We start from the raw sequence: 16,973 nt of genomic DNA, 5'->3' as shown, positions 1-16,973 counted from the left end.
CCTCCGAATATCGCGTCCGGTGCTCTTACCAACTGAGCTACGGCGACGGCTGTCCAATCTGCTGCTTTCGTGGGTATTTATGTTTTACGTGTAAGCGAACCTTGAGAGTGTTCACCAGCGCCACGGCATGGTTGTTTTTTCTGCCGCTTTATAAGTAACTTTCTTTTTAAAAAAATTAATTGATTGGCACTAGATATTAAAAAAAAAGAAACATTCCCGTATGCACCTCGATTTCAGTGACTGTTGGCTTCCTAAATATATCTGTCAAACGAGCCCCTCACTTCATTTGCCTTGTCTATATATATATATATATATATATATATATATATATATATATATATATATATATATATATATATATATATATATATATAGAGAGAGAGAGAGAGAGAGAGAGAGAGAGAGATTTAAGAGAAGTGGGCACTTCTACAAAGACACATTTATTTACCAACGTTTCGACCGCACCGCGGTCGGAACGTTGATAAATAAATGTGTCTGTAGAAGTGCCCACTTCTCTTAAATCTTTATTCTGCGGAGCCAACGCAACCTACGTTTGTAACATTATATATATATATATATATATATATATATATATATATATATATATATATATATATATATATATATATATATATATATATATATATATATATATATATATATATATATATATATATATATATATATAGATTCGCGGCCCAAGAACATATCGGTGGCTTGTGCACTTCGCTTTCTAGATACTCGTATCCTATCCTGCCGCGTGCTTACCAAGACTGGGCGCCGCACAAGCTTCTCGTCATCGTCCCACCATCCCATCGTATCATCGAGCGCCTTACCTGTCTACTGGTGTCTCCGTTGCGTGACACCGCGGAATGGGACCCGTCCTGTGACGTCATAGACAGAGACAGCGCCGCCTGGAGCAGACTCTTCACCAGGGACGCCTATAAAGCCACTCTCCGGCTTCGCATTTCTGGGATTCGCGGCCCAAGAGCATATCGGTGACTTGTGCACTTTGCTTTTTAGGTAGGCCTTTTTACTTATTGATCGCTTTTTAGCATATTCCCGTGGCTGCTGATCCCAACTGTTGTGTTTCAATGGGTGTGGATTTGTGCACGTATCGCGCTCGCATCGGCTCATTTTCTTCCCGTCCCGTACATGTGTGTGAGCACGACTATCGAATTAGACCAGGGGCGGGACTAGTCCGTGAACTTTGCCCGAGACCCACTTTATTCCTGCTTTCTACATGCTTGAGCCTACTTTTGCTTTGTGCGGGAGATGTCGAAGCAAATCCCGGACCAAAGGTTGATGTGCTCGCACTGTTAAAAGAATGCCATGCTGAAACGTCAGAAACTCTAAAAGAAATGAAACAGGACATAAACAACATCCAGGACCGTGTTGCTGTCATAGAGAAAAGTATGTCCGCTGTACTTGATATGAAGAAAAATTTCGACACCGTGTCTTCTTCTGTAAAAGACGTCAAGATAAATATACGCAAAACAAACGATGAACTTACAGGTGTAGTCGAAGGCATGAACAACAGAATGAGAAGGAACAACTTGATTAATAAAGGGCTCGCTGAAGAAGAACACGAAGGTTATGCAGAAACAGAAAAAATAGTTAAGGACTTCTTTAGCGAGCATCGTAAGATACAGTGCGGTGACATCGAACGTGCCCATCGCCTTGGCCCGCCACGTTCTGATCAAGCTCGACCAATTATAGTTAAATTTCTGAGCTTTAAATCTAAACTCGAAGCGTTTAAACATGCACATAAATTGAAAGATCTCACAGAACCAAAAGTTTGGCTAGACGAAGACTTCTCCCCTGAAGGTTCTACATGCAAGGAAAGAGCTGCGCGACTTCGCCAAAGCGAACATCAGAGAAAACGAGCGTTATTCAGTAATATCTGATAAGCTTCACATAAAAAATGGTGTTTACCAGTATGACTCGGCAACAGATAGCGTGCAAAAACTTCCTTCCAGGCACACGCCCCCCGAGAATCGACAATCTACAGCAAAGAAAGCCAACCGTAACAAACCCACACCAATCTCCTTGGTCTTGGTAAACTTCCGCGGCATACATAACAAAGTAGACGCACTTAAAGCCATTGCACATACCTGCTCAGCTGATATCATCGTGGGTACGGAAACGTGGCTAACCGAAGACGTTGCATGTAACGACATCGCGCTTCCATCATTGTTCGTTTTTTTTTAAGAAAGATAGGGAAGATTCTCGACGAGGAGGAGGAGTGCTCTTTGCGATTAACAAAGACTTCCACGTATCTGTTATCCCTATCGACTCCCCCTTAGAAATAGTCAGGGTTTCTGCTCAACTTGGTCACGTGTTTTGCATTATAGGGGCCTGTTATAGGCCACCAAGTAGCCAACTTGAATTCATTGAACTATTAAATGACGCTATCGAGCAGATCCTTGTAAACCACCCGACTTGCCTCCTATATTTAACAGGAGACTTTAATTTTCCCGCGATTAACTGGACGACGCTAACTGTTGGCTCCGATAGTAACCGACAGGAGAACATTAACTTTCTTCATTTACTTCAATATCACCAGCTCACCCAAATTGTTCACGAGCCTACTCGCGGTAAACATATCCTGGATCTCATCCTAACAACCCATCCTGAGCTCTCAGACATCCACGTCTTGTAAGAAATAAGTGACCACAAAGTTGTGCACAGTTCTCTTCTACTTCCACGGGCCGACAAGACAAAAACCCCAAAGCTTATCTACAACTACGCTCGTGCGGATGTTGAAAAAAGGAAAACCTGTTGCTGGAAACTTTCACAAATAGCTTTCAGGTCAATTTTCATAACCGTACAACTAATGAAGATTGGAAGTTGTTTCGTAACAAACTCAAAGAAATTGAAGATTACTGCGTGCCAAAACGAATGATAAGCACACGAACTAATGATCCTTGGTTTACCAAAGATGTAAATAGGGCCCTAAATAGAAAAAAAAGAGCATATTGGAAAGCGGTTCGATCAAAGGAAACTATAGACTGGGAAAACTACAAAAGCATTTCCAAAATAGCTGAAAAACAAATTTCTGATGCACAAAAACAGATATTTTAATTTTACACTTCCTAGTTTGATAAAAACCAACCCTAAAAAATTTTGTAACACTGTTAATCCTAAAAGCGCTAGCATGGTTCCTGTTCTTTTGGGTATAAACGGCAGCGCCCTACATATATAACAGTGTGCAGAACAATTCAATGGCCAGTTCTCAGAAGTTTTTACGGACGAATTGCCCATTTACAACCAAATGCTGCTTCCTGAGGCCGATATCCAGATTCCCTTTTCCCCCATTCACATATCTGCGCTTGGTGTGGCTCGTGCAATTGAACGCCTACCTCACCACACTATCCCAGCAGGATGCGTTGTTGGGCAAGTTGGTTCATTGCAATAGGAAACATTGGTTGCGCTTTCTAGACAATCACATGTAAGAAGACAGGACAGGCGCAAACTAACAACTGAGGTTTATTCCAGAAAAAACACTTATATATCATACCATACCAGCGCAGGCGCATCAGGGTATCAGCAGCGTAACAAAAGAACAACCCAAAATCAGAAAAAAACCAAAGGCGTGGCTCACCTAAACATAGTATCAAGAAAACGTGCCTCCCTATTGTAAAGTATGACTGATGTGTCACTGATGCATGCTTGTCCCTTCTTTTTTATATAATATGACTCAAGAAGTTCACGTGCTTTTTCATTACTGCACTTGCGCAGGATCTTAACATGATGGAGCAGGGGCCTGCATTTATGTTCTAAGCAGTGCATGGGTAAATGACGTTGCTCCTGGATTTTAATTGATCTTTCGTGTTCTCGGATTCGCACGTTCAAACATCGGCCCGTCTGGCCTATGTAGGTTTTGCCGCATGTCAGGGGAATCTGATAAACAACGCCAACTTGGCAATCTAAAGAGCGGTTCTTGTGTTTCACGCCGCAGCCACCTTGCTTCGTTCTGGCGTGAAGTCTCCCAATGCGGGCGCAAAGGCGACTCAGCTTGCAGGGAGCCGAGAAAACGAGTGGGACACCATGCTTGGTTGCTATCTTCTTCAGATTATGTGCAGTTCTGTGAACATATGGAATTATAACTGGCTTTGAAGCTTTGTTGGCAACATCAGAGCTACAAACAGCTACAGACGTGCTCTTTTCCAAAGGTAAGTTTGAGGTCAAGGAACTGCAGAGTGTTATTAACAGGGAGCTCATGTGTAAAGGTTAGACCTAAGGCATTATTCTCAAAGAGATTTAAAATGTCTGCAATGGCATCGTCATACATACAATCATTTCGTACTTTCAGCAGCACAAGAAATTCGCCAACATACCTGAAAACGTGTGCTACTTAGTCATTGTCAAGTACACCATACACGGTGCGGTCAATACTCGATAAAAAGATATTGCATAAAACTGGTGCCACGCACGACCCAATGCACACTCCCTGTCGCTGCAAAAAAGTTTGGTTGTCAAAGGTGACAAAAGTGGCACTGAGATAGAATTCTAAAAGAGCCAGGAAACTGTCTACCGAAATGCCTGCTGAGTTATTATTATCCCACTGTTAAGCACTACACATATCAAAAAATATAAATATTTCCTATGCACCCTGGTTGCGGTGACTGTTAGCTCTCTTCGTAAGTGTGTATATATATTTGCCGCATGCAAGAAGACGCAAATGATGACGACTAGATCTATGAGCGAAAGGCAAGAAGAGGAAGAAGCTGTAAACGGACAGGGACTCTTTCTGGTTGACGAGTAAACCGTTTTTTATCCTCAGGGTTTTACCGATTCGTGACACTGGTGGAGGTGCTGGGATGCACAGGACTCCTTACGGCAGTCCACAGCGGGTCCCGGACATCGGCACACCTGTCCATCGCGCTAGCCGCCACTGTCTAGGCCTTCCCCCAGAGTACAACCATCTACCGGGCGACTCTTCAAACGTCAAAGTTCGCCAGGTCTCTCAAGTTATGGCACCTTCCACCCCTCCGCCGGTGACTCATCACAACCCCAAGGTACCAGAGTGTTGTTTCCGCGGGAACGCGTTTGAAAATGTGGAAGACTGGCTCGACCAGTTTGAACGAGTGGCCAAGTTCAACCAGTGGAGCGCAGACCAGAAGCTTTGCAACGTTTATTTTTCACTTTTGGATAATGCTAGAACCTGGTTTGAAAACCATGAGGCCAGCTTGTCCACGTGGAATGACTTCAGCTGCCAGTTCATGGACACTTTTGCTTGTCCTGGTCGATGAGAGAATGCGCTGCTCCTGCTTGAAGTGCGCGTCCAGAAGCCGAATGAAAGCATAGCTAAGTTTGCGGATGACATGGCTCAACTTTTTCGTCGTTCCGACCCCGATATGACTGAGCAGAGGAAGCCACAACATCTCATGCATGGCGTCAAGGAGCAGGTGTTTGCCGGCTTGATGCGCAACCCACCTCAAACCGTCAGTGAGTTCGTCATGGACGCTACAGCTATAGAGCGAGCCCTTCAAGAACGGTGCCACCGGAACCGGTACGACCGACCCTTCAACGGTGTTCCAACGACTGCGGCGGCGCTCACTGCAACCGTAGGACCGCTCTTCGAGAACTCATTCGAGAAATTGTCCTCGACGAGCTGCAGCGAATTACTGCTACGAGCGTTCAATCACCAGAGGCCGTCGCCGCAGCCGTAAGGAAAGAGCTCCGGTACGCCCTGTCACCGTCTGTACCATACAACTAGTCTCACCCAGTTGACAACGCGGCAGCCATTTGGGAACCATACCACGTGCCACAACCCGACAGCAACAAGGCCGTCATTACTGCGCCTTACTACGAGCCGGAGCCGCAACCCGCGAACTATGCGGCAGTCCTTCGTCGCCCGCGGCCAGACCACGCCCCACCGAGCTCACCGAGCCGTCAGCAGACGCGATTCTTCCAGGGGCCTCCCGGCCGCTCTCAACCGCGCCGAACTGACATGTGGCGCTCTTATGACAGCCGCCCACTGCTTTTTCTGCGGACAACTTGGCCATGTGAATCGGTACTGCCGCTACCGCCAAGAGGGGCAGGCCTTTCCGCCTGCTTCTGCTCGCCGCCATTTCGACGCTGGCCGTGCCCGAATCGAGGACCCGCAGCTCAGAAGGGAAGCCAACTCACCGGGCTTCTGCCGCCGCTCCCCATCTCCACAGCGTTATTCTTCGCCGACGCGTCATAGCGATGCTGACGTTAGCGGACGGCGGACCCCGAGCCCTCGCCAAGGAAGCTAACAGCCGCAACCTCGCGAGGGAAGGTTGCAACCAGTCGAAGAATTTCAAAGCCCTCATTACCACCGCAACTTCCGACCTCAACCCGTGACTCTGACGCCGCTGTTCCTATTGACCCCGCCATACTACCACCGCAAATATCGCCTACATTACCGCCGAACATGCCGCACCAGATAAGCAGCCCCGACGACGAAACTGATAGCGCCGACCGTACCGCACTTCCGCCGCAAACGCCGGAAAAGACGAGCAACCCAGACGACGTTGTTAGCGCTGACTTCGCCGTTTGCATTGATGGGCTGGAGGTGCATGCTCTGGTGGATTCCGGGGCGGATTTTTCAATTATTAGCCAAAAACTGGATGACAGGTTGAGCAAAGTAAAAGCCGAATGAACTGGGCCAGTAATAAGAAGCGCTGGAGGTCAGCTACTGGCACCGACTGGGAAGTGCGCTGCCCGGATAGGAATAGGAAACTCAGTGTTCGTTGCCAGCTTCGTTATCCTCTCAGACTGTTGCAAAGACCTCATCTTGGGCATGGACTTTCTGCGCCTTCATGGGGCTGTAATAAGCTTTCGGGACAACGTCGTTGCCTTCACCAAAAATCAAGAAGACCTTGGTCATGCGGAAGTACCACTGATGCCCTTACGCGTCGCCAGTGAGGCGGTGACATTACCTCCGCGATCATGCTCTCTTGTTGAAGTGAAGTGCGATGTGGCGCATACCGGCGATCGCGTCGCCGAACGGGCAGTCACCCTGATACTCAGCCGAGGTGTTTTTGTAGCTCGAGGGCTAGTCACTTTGGCCAATGGTCAAACCGAGGTGCTGCTGACAAACTTCAGCGATAAGCGTCAGCAAGTTCCGATAGGCACAACTGTGGCCTTTTTCGACAGCCTCCCAAGTGGGCAGGACTTTTGTGCTGCAACAGGAAGGATCAGTGAGCAAGGCGCCCGTACCCAACGTCGATGTGAGCCCAAATTTGTCGTCTTCAGAATAGGAACGTCTTTTGGATCTCACAGATCACTTTCAAGACTGTTTTGCTTCATAATCGCGGATCGGCCAAATAAATGCCTTTGACCAAACATCGAATTATCACTGATGACGCGATTCGCCCGATTCGAAAAAATCCTTACCGTGTGGCTCGAAATCAGCGCGAAGGTATTAAGCGTCAGGTGGCCAAAATGCTTAGAGACGACGTTATCCAGCCGTCACAGAGTCCCTGGGCTTCCCCCGTGGTACTTGTTAAAAAAAAGGACGGCAGCTTACGACTTTGCATTGACTACCGCTAGCTCAACCAAGTGACGAAAAAAGACGCGTACCCTATTCCTCGCATCGATGATTCCCATGATCGGCTACGACATGGACGTTACTTCTCATCAATGGATTTGAAAAGCGGATATTGGCAAATTGTAGATGAGAGGGATCAGGAGAAGACAGCATTCGTCCCTCTCGACGGATTGCATGACTTTAAGGTTCTTCCATTCGGTTTATGCTCGGCACCAGCAACATTTCAGAGGCTGATGGACTCAAGTGGCAAACATGCCTGGTGCATCTTGACGACGTGATCGTGTATTCGGCCACCTTCGAGGAGCATCTACGCCGCTTGCTAGCTGTCTTTCAGGCCATACGATCTGCGGTCCTCACACTAAAACCCGAGAAGTGCCACTTCGGTTAAGAGGAGCAGCAATTTTTAGGACACGTCGTTAGCCAAGAAGGTGTCCGGCCTGATCCCGGAAAGCTCTCCGCAGTCGCCAAGTTCCCTACACCTACGGACAAAAAGACGTTGCGGCGCTTCCTGGGGCTTTTCGCCTATTACCGTCGAATTATTGCTGGCTTCTCACGAATCGCCTGGCCATTAACTTCACTGACACGTGGCAACGCTCTCTTTCGCTGGGTGAAGAATAGCACCAAGCTTTTAATGATCTCCGGAGACGTCTACAGACGCCACCTGTCCTGGCGCACTTTGATGACGACGCCCCTACCATGCTTCATACCGATGCGAGCAATGTAGGTTTAGGTGTTGTATTGGTGCAGCGCCAGGATGGTGTAGAAAAAGTGATTGCTTATGCCAGCAGGACCCTGTCTAAAGCAGAAGCGAACTATTCGGCAACAGAAAAAGAATGCCTTGCAATGGTATGGCCGATTATGAAATTCCGCCTTTACTTGTACGCTCGCCCCTTTCAAGTCATTAGCGACCATCACTCTCTCTATTGGCTCACGAACTTGAAGGGCCCTTCAGGGACACTCGCGCGTTGGAGCCCTCGGTTACAAGAGTTCCACATGACAATTATTTACAAATCCGGAAAGAAGCATGCGGATGCTGACTGCCTTTCGCGAGCACCGATCGAGCCCTCCACCATGACCGATGAAGACACTGCTTTTTTAGGAGTCATAGATGACGCAACTTTTTCCCAACAGCAGAGAAAGGACCATGAATTGCTTCCTCTTATTGATTTCTTAAAGAAGTGAACTACGGCTGTGCCTAAGATTTTCGCACGCAGCCTTTCTTCATTCTTTCTTCGCAACGACGTAATTTACAAGAACTTCCGTCCTGGGGGGAGCAATCATCTACTCGTCGTCCCAACAGCTCTCCGCACGGAAGAGGAAGAAGCTGTAAACGGGCAGGGAGTGTTTCTGGTTCGCCAGTAAACCGTTTTTTATCCTCGGCGATTACCAAGTCGTGACAATATATATATATATATATATATATATATATATATATATATATATATATATATATATATATATATATATATATATATATATATATATATATATATATATATATATATATATATATACCTAGGAAGTCAACAGTCACAAAAACCAAGGTGCATAAGGGATTGATTTCTTTTTTTTAGTGCCAATCCAGGGGAAGATAATACTTCGATTAATCCGTCGCTTAAAGAAAATCCCTTATAAAGCAGCAGAAGAACCAACCTTGCCGCCGGTGGGACCAGAAACCACGACCTCCGAATATCGCGTCCGGTGCTCTACTAACTTAGCTACAGCGACGGCTGTCCAACCTGCTGCTTTTGTGGGTGTTAATGTTTTGCGTGTAAGCGAACCTTGAGACTGTTCACCAGCGCCACCCTCGTCCATAGCGGTGGACGTAGCACGTCCTGTAATACCGCGAGTGTGACGTAGAACGTCATCTGACGGCGAGGGCGGAAACTGCGAGAACCCTCTTATCCTACCTACGGCATCAAAACTGCCAGAACCGACACCCTCGTTAAGCTATTAGCAGAGAAGGCAAACTAAATGAGGGGCTCGTTTGCGAAACATATACGAAGGAAGCCAATCACAGAAACCAAGGTGCATAGGGGAATGTTTTCAACTTTTTTTATTTTGTAGTGCCAATGTAGGGGATGATAATACTTCGATTAATCTGTCGCTTAAGGAAAATTACTTACAAAGTAGCAGAAAAAACAACCATGCCGCCGGTGGGACCCGAACCCACGAACTCCCAATATCACGTCCGGTGCTCTACCAGCCGAGCTACAGCGATGGCTGTCCAACCTGCTGCTTTTGTGGGTATTTACGTTTTGCTTGTAAGCGAACCATGAGAGTGTTCACCAGCGCCACCCTCGTCCATGGCGGCAGACGTAGCATGTCCTGTAATACCACGAGTGTGACGTAGAACGTCATCTAACGGCGACGGCGGAAACGGTGCGAGAACCCTCTTATCCTACCTACGGCATCAAAACTGCCAGAACCGACACCCTCGTTAAGCTATTCGCAGACAAGGCAAATGAAATGAGGTGTCGTTTGAGAAACATATACGAAGGAAGCCAATAGTCACCGAAACCAAGGAGCAAGGGGAATGTTTTCTTTTTTTTTTTGTAGTGCCAATCTAGGGGGGTATAATACTTCGATTAATCTGTCGCTTAAGGAAAATTACTTATAAAGCAGCAGAAAAAACAATGCCGCCGGTGGGACCCGAACCCACGAACTCCAAATGTACCCCCTCTCGAGGCGACACCTCCTCTCCCTCTACCTCAGCGGAGCACATCTGGTGGAGCTAGCGCCAACGGCAGCGGTGTCGATGGCGGCGCCATCTTTTGAAGCGCGGCTGCGGCGTTGCTAGTCAAGGGCGGCTCAAGGTCAGGCACGCGCATACGGCAGAGGTCACGACGAGCCGAAATGGCTCGCTGGCTGGAGTAGTAAAGCTTTCGCTTTAAAGAGTGCCCCCCTTTAATTTTTTATTAATAAGATGTGCCTCGCGAAGTTCTCGATAAGTGTTCACCGGCCCCGACGCGAGTAGTCGCGCGTTAGACGTGGAGATCGGGAGGTCGAGGGCTCTCTTGAAAATTTTGCTGAGTACAACCTCCAAGGAATCTTCATCTTTCCGTAAGCGGAGGTAAGGAGTCGAGCACAGTACTCGACTGGTTGCGAAGGCATGGGCGAGCCGTACCACATCCTTACTTCGCAACCCTCCTCGCTTGTTGGAAACACAACGAACCATTCGGCCCACCTGGTCGCCGACTTTGCGGAGTTTGGCAAGGTTTGTGCCTGCCTTGCGATCCTGATTAATGAGGAGACCGAGTATTCGCAGCTCCTGCGCTTCACGGATGAGGCCGCTAGCGAGAGAAAGCTGTACAGAGATCTTGCATTTCCGAGACTGTCGTACTCGCCACGCTGGCTCAGCGATTAGGGCGCTCGGCTACTGATCCGGAGTACCCGGGTTCGAACCCGACCGCGGCAGCTAGCTGTGTTTCGATGGGGGTGAAACTCAAAGGCGCCCAGGTAGTGCGCCGTTTCCTTTCCCCAACAGCCAATTCAATTCAATTCGACGTTGAATATGCAGAAATTCAGACTTGGATGGGGAGCACTGGGGGATACGCTCATCCCACCTGCCCTAATTGAAAAGTTAAAACTGTTTTTTTAGGAAAGAAAATGGCGCGGTAATTGTCTCATATCTCGGCAGACACCCGAACCGTGCCCCAACCCTCAAATGTAAAAAAAGCCGTTTCTCTCGCCCTCTCTCTTAAACGTATGCCACAGAAGAGATCGTCATAAGCTTCTTTTAGCGATTCGTATTTGAAGCTAACTTTTAAACATTGGAAGGTGGAGTAAATTTTGGTAACAATGTTGCGCAAGCTTTTAGTTACTATCTCGAGCCCTCATATTGATTGCATACAGCATAGGAGGGGATGCCGCGCGATCCGTTACAAAAATTTCTTTAGGCAGTCTATAAACTGCCCATAGACTTTTGTCAATAAAAGCTATATACATCCTATAGACAAATTTCATAGGCTAATCTATGTACACTGCAGCTTCTATACGCAGTCTATAACAATCTAAACACTCATGGCCAAACATTTTAAGTAGACTTTTGTCTCTACATAATGCAAGCCAACGCAAAACGGACAACGGACCTAGGAAAGAGATAGCCCAAGAATATGAATATATTCTTATATATAAGAATTCTTTGTATAGTAATATATAGACAGTCTAAGAATATAAATAGACAAAGAAAAATTTATAGGATGCCAACAGAGTCTATAAGAAGGTTACAGAAAGTCAGTAAGCTATTCTATAGGGATTTAAAAGCCAAGAACGAACACCAAGGATCACAGAGCACAGGCGCTGAATCCTTTGTGTTCGTCCTCGTGTTTTCGTGCTCCCTCTCTTCGGAAATCTGAGAGCTCAACCACACAGCCATTAACAAAGGGCACGATATTGTTAATGGCTGCCAGGACAAAGCGGCATCGCCGGCAACCACCGCGCGGACGAGGCCGCGCGAACTGCTCACTCAGAGGGCGATTGTGTGTCCATCCCCATTTCGAGAGCCGACGCAGTGGTTAGGCTTAGACCACTGTCGCGGGACATCATGCTTTCCGCGTGAAATTCAGGCCAATTCTCACAATCACGTTTGAAAACCTTGGACCCAGATCTGAAGCTTCGGCTTCCCTCCGGCCTACCACGACGTGAAACAACTTTATTGTGTCATCTGTGGCTTGGTGTAGCTTTCACCAAGCACCACTTCTTTATAGGTATGGCTGACAGCCCTGCATGTGCCATCTGCGGGTGTGATAAGACAATAGCCCACATTCTTTATGAATGTCCTGCCTACAGCGCCGAAAGACAGTCTCTCTGCCGTGCACTAGAGCATCTCGACCTGCTCCCACTGACGGAAAAGAAGATTCTCGGCCACTGGCCGAGGCGGTCGTCGGCGGTGAAGGCCTTCAAGGCACTGCTCCGCTTTTTGAAGACTTGTGGCCTGCATGATAGGCTGTGACTTTACTGAACGCTGTGGCTTTGCATAGTGACTTTAATTCCTGCAACTGTCTTTTCAACTCCGTCTTTTTTTCCCCTCAACCCTTTAACCCCGTGCAGGGTGGAAAACCGGCTTTTCGCCTGGTTAACCTCCCTGCCTTTCCTCCTCCTCCTCCTACTCCTCTCCCCACCATGCATTTCGACCAGCAAGGCCAAATTAAAATTCTAGCTCGTCGTAAGCAACACGTACCTAACTTGTGCTACGTTGCGTCTCATGTTGTTTTCGTTTTGCCAAAATTGTTTAAAGGTATCAGAAAGGAAGTACGTCATGCGAATGTTTCGTACTTGATGTTTAATTTCTAACAAGAACATTTTACTAATGCGTGTCCGTATGTTAACGGTTGCAAGGCGTCTGCCAGTTGAAGCTCACATAGCAGATGACTGGAATTTTCTACTTCAGTCCCACATTCAGTTCTTATCGCGGACACTTGCTCTAGTTCGACAACTCTGGCAAGGCTGACTCTGCTTTCAGATAATAAGTTAGTGCCCAGCGCCTCGCGTAACTTTACGATATTGTTGCTCTGCAGGTGTGGATTCCAAGCACGGTGAGTTATGAATTAAGCCTTTGGAAAGAACAGCCGAGGGCTCTGACCCATGCGAAGCGCCTGCTTCCACCCGGAGATATAAATCACGGATCGTACAAAAGGTCCGCGATTGCCCTAAGCTGGGCACTAATACGCACTGCAGTCGCAGAGAATTGCAGTAACGCCAGCGCACATTTCCTAAGCCATTCCACCTCTCCGTGCGACGGATACTACAGCTCATCTTGCCGAGACTACGCGTAAGTGGAGACGTGCAGAGCCTTCCGAGGACCTTTTTGAACGGGGCTGGAGTTCGGGGACTCCTTTTTTTCGGCTCCTCCATCAAGTAGCATCGCTGACGCAGTCAAGGACAGCTACATTTCTGGGTTGCCGCGTTGTAGCTAAAGCAAATTTAAAGGCACAGTCTCTGTCTTAATCATTTGAAGGGCGCGCGTAGCGCCACGGCCAGAACTCCTTCTGCGTCTAAATATTCTCGCGTGCCTACTCCTAAGAGAACCACCAAGATATATATTTATCACTCTTTTCTAGTGTGCGTTGCCCTAACTAATAGCTTGTAGCGAACCGCATAGCCCCTAGCGAATCGTATGGTACCCTAAGGCCTATGAATTTCCCTCGTTAATGAAAACCCCCACCGGCGTCACGACCATGCATAATGAGAGATGACCCTCTACTCTGACCCTACGCATTGAGGGCTCAGGTATTCGCCGTGTCGACTGTTTTCAAAGAAAATTCAGGGACGCGATAGCGTTAATGGCTTCCTTCAGCCGCCTGAGGGGTTTTTTTTTATATTTACATGAACAGTAAAGGAGATGTTGGGACTGAATAGCGGCTCCGGCTACCCCTTTTCACCAATTCCGCCAACCATTTGGTCCGACAATGTGCAGTTCTACATAACATAAAAGAAATACAAACAGTACGCAACATACAAAACAATGTACAAGCGTCAGTAAAAGTAACTATAATGAGAGATCAAAAACACATTTAATGTTAAGAGACCAGTACACAATACAATACACATAACAGATATGAGCAAACAAGGACAGAAAAACAACAAATAGGCTGATTTGCAGTACACACAGCAAAATAAAAGAACAACGCTATCAAAGCACCCACTCACCAAGAACAGAAAAAAAGCAAAAATAAGTTTGCAGCAAACACAACAAAAGGAAATAACATATATCTTGAAGCACTCTCACATAGAGAGGTAAGAGCTCTATATAGCATTGAAACCACTTTTCCTAAGCTAGTATTTCCCAAGGATACCGCTGTCCTCAAGGGATGCTATCAATGCCACAAGTGCTCGCTTTTGTACTTCACATGACGGCCACGCCTCTAAGAGCTTTTGTAGACTTAAGGGTCTTTTATCAAGAGCGCTCAAATCTTTCTTCAATCGTGACCTGATGCTGTCGCGCACTCGGCAATACAATAATAGGTGAGCCACATCCTCGTCTTCTTGGCCACACGCACACCTTGGGCCGTCTGTGCAGCCATATTTATGAAGAAAGTGCTTGATGTAAAGCTGTTCCTAAACGCAAGCGGTGAAGGAGCGTTTCTAAACTTCTGCTGAGAGATAATGGAATATTAAGCCGCAGCAACAGATCGGTGATATGCAGATCAGAACTTGAATGGTTTGGCTCAAATCACATCTTTTCGTTCATTTCATTATGCATGGTCTTCAAGAAACCGCGCAATGCGCCTCTCGATAACGGAAGCCAGAAGTGTGGGCATTGAAGTGGGCATGCCTATCGGCTGCATGCATCCGGCTCAGTGTTTCCTGCATAAAGCAATGTTCGGGTATCCACTGGTAAACTATAATATGCTGCTTTTTGGTAGCCTTGGAAAAATCTTTTAGGAACTTGGTATACCAGTCTAACTTTCCATGGTCTGGATCTAGCGCTGTCAAGTGATTTCAGAGCGGATTATGAATCGCTCAAAATTACCCGCATGCGCGGGTCTCGAACCGAGGAAATGAACTGGAAAGTCAAATAAATAACGTAAATCTAAGCAGTCGTTTATTCTGTCGCGTGAGTCAGTTTATATGCCCGTCGCTCATTCAGGTGCGGAACCACAAATGTGGACGATGATGAATTTTGAAGACTGGAACCGTCAGTATACACATGTATGTAAACGGGATAGCGTATGTTTATCTGGTAAAGTTCTAATTGCTGAGCAGCGAACATCATCATGTCACGTTTCCTAATTATCCCTTCGACAGACAACTGTGTTGTAGGGGTAAAAAAAGTCATGGGGGATATTCTGTGTCTCCTCTCCAAAATTCGTTACTTGGAAGAAGCTGGCGGTGATGTTGAAACACTTGATGTATATGACCTCCATCCCGTTCCTGAAACGCGGAACCTAATGGGTGCCTTTATGCTGGGTGGTCAGGCGCAAAATGTGCCTGCAGGTCTCTGTTGTTCGTAACACTTCAAACGGAGGCTACCGTGCCTCAGAAATTACCATAGCGCTGGAAGTCGCTTGAGGAACTCCCAAACACACAGAGAGACCCCTAGCTAACCGTCGTTGCAGGCGTTCATCCGAGGTTTGCGCCAGACCGTGAAGAATTGATGAAGAGTTCGCAATTATTTTATAAATGAGTGCATTGTGAACTGTGAGCAGAGATAACGATGAACAGCCCTATGACATACCTGCAAGCCTGCGTGGCACGTTCACAACAGAGTTCACCTGGTCTTCAACAGACTTGATATGAGGAGCCCAAAAGAGTTGTTTGTCAAGAGCTCCACCCAGAAAACGGTGCTGCTTAACAGACGCTAAAGATTGACCGTTGAGGTAGAGACAGAAATCCTTCAGATTCTTGCGAGTAAAAGAAAGAACGGCTGTTTTTGCATGAGAGAGCATCATCCCTCTCTCTTTTAAAAAGCAGTCAATTGTATTTAGGCCTTCTTGCAAGGTAGACTGAATGGGGCCTGCAGTTTTGCCAGAAACCCAAAGCAGACATCATCGGCGTGTAACGAAAAGTGTAAGCCAGAAAGGAGCTTTCGCGGCAAATCCGTCATCAAGCCGTTAAAAAGCAAAGAGCATAGCACACTGCCCTGCGGCACTCCTTGCAATAGGCTATGTCCTGCGCGTTTTTCTTCAATTGACTCGTGAATATTCTCCTGCCATGCAAAAAGTGCAAAATCCAACGTAGCGGTCTTCCACTCAAACCGAGGTCTAGCAAACGTCAGAGGACATGAATATGACTTACAGTATCCAATGCACGCTCGATATTCAAAAATACTGCGACGGTTGTATTGACTTTGTCACGCTCATGCTCTGCACTTGTTACTAGGTCCATAATTGTGGCCATAGTGCATCTACGTCTACGAAATCCTGTCATGAGCTCAGAAAACACTCCTGTTTCATCACATCGCCACTGTAAGTCTGGCGTCTATCATCTTCCCCATCACTTTGCATAAGCAGCTCTTCAGGCTCACTGAGCGAAAGGATTCGAGAAACAAAGGGGATTTATAGAGATTTAAAACGTGAATGACATGCGGAATCTTTCATGACTGGGGAACAAATTCATTGACCCACACATTGTTAAATATCTACAAAAGTACTGCAGTGCCCTTGGGCTCAAGATTTTGAAGAATTCCATAAGAAATGGCATCAGGCCCAGAAGCAGTCTTTGCACGGCACAACGCAAGAGCACATTTAAGTTCACCGATTGTGTGTAGGGAATCGAAATAGGCATGTTGCGCATTGAAGCCAGCACTAAGTTTTTGCTGCGCATATGAAGCTGAGTTTTTAAATATTGCGCAGTGCAATTAAACTTTACGACAAGAAATAAATCGACAAAACTCATCAGCCAGGTATGTTTCTAGTTTCCCGTGTCATTGCAAGAGCCCTGAAAGGGTTTTTCTGAGAAACGGGCCTCCTTAAGGACCAGACTATCATCCATATCCTAGACACTGGAG

At 46.8% G+C, this 16,973-nt stretch overlaps 1 protein-coding gene across 1 annotated transcript in view; it reads left to right on the top strand.

The window, feature by feature from the left end:
• The first annotated feature begins 13,202 nt into the window (after positions 1–13,202).
• The window catches only part of LOC144109966 (uncharacterized), a 120,050-nt gene continuing 116,279 nt past the window's right edge, over positions 13,203–16,973 (top strand). Inside the window, exon 1 of the mRNA XM_077642769.1 lies at positions 13,203–13,295. The gene's annotated coding sequence lies outside the window, so the exon portion shown is untranslated. The remainder of the gene's footprint in view (positions 13,296–16,973) is intronic.

This window comes from Amblyomma americanum, chromosome 11, assembly GCF_052857255.1.
Source record: "Amblyomma americanum isolate KBUSLIRL-KWMA chromosome 11, ASM5285725v1, whole genome shotgun sequence".
In the NCBI taxonomy this organism is placed as follows: Eukaryota; Metazoa; Arthropoda; class Arachnida; order Ixodida; family Ixodidae; genus Amblyomma; species Amblyomma americanum.
This window is presented reverse-complemented; position numbering and strand designations above follow the sequence as displayed.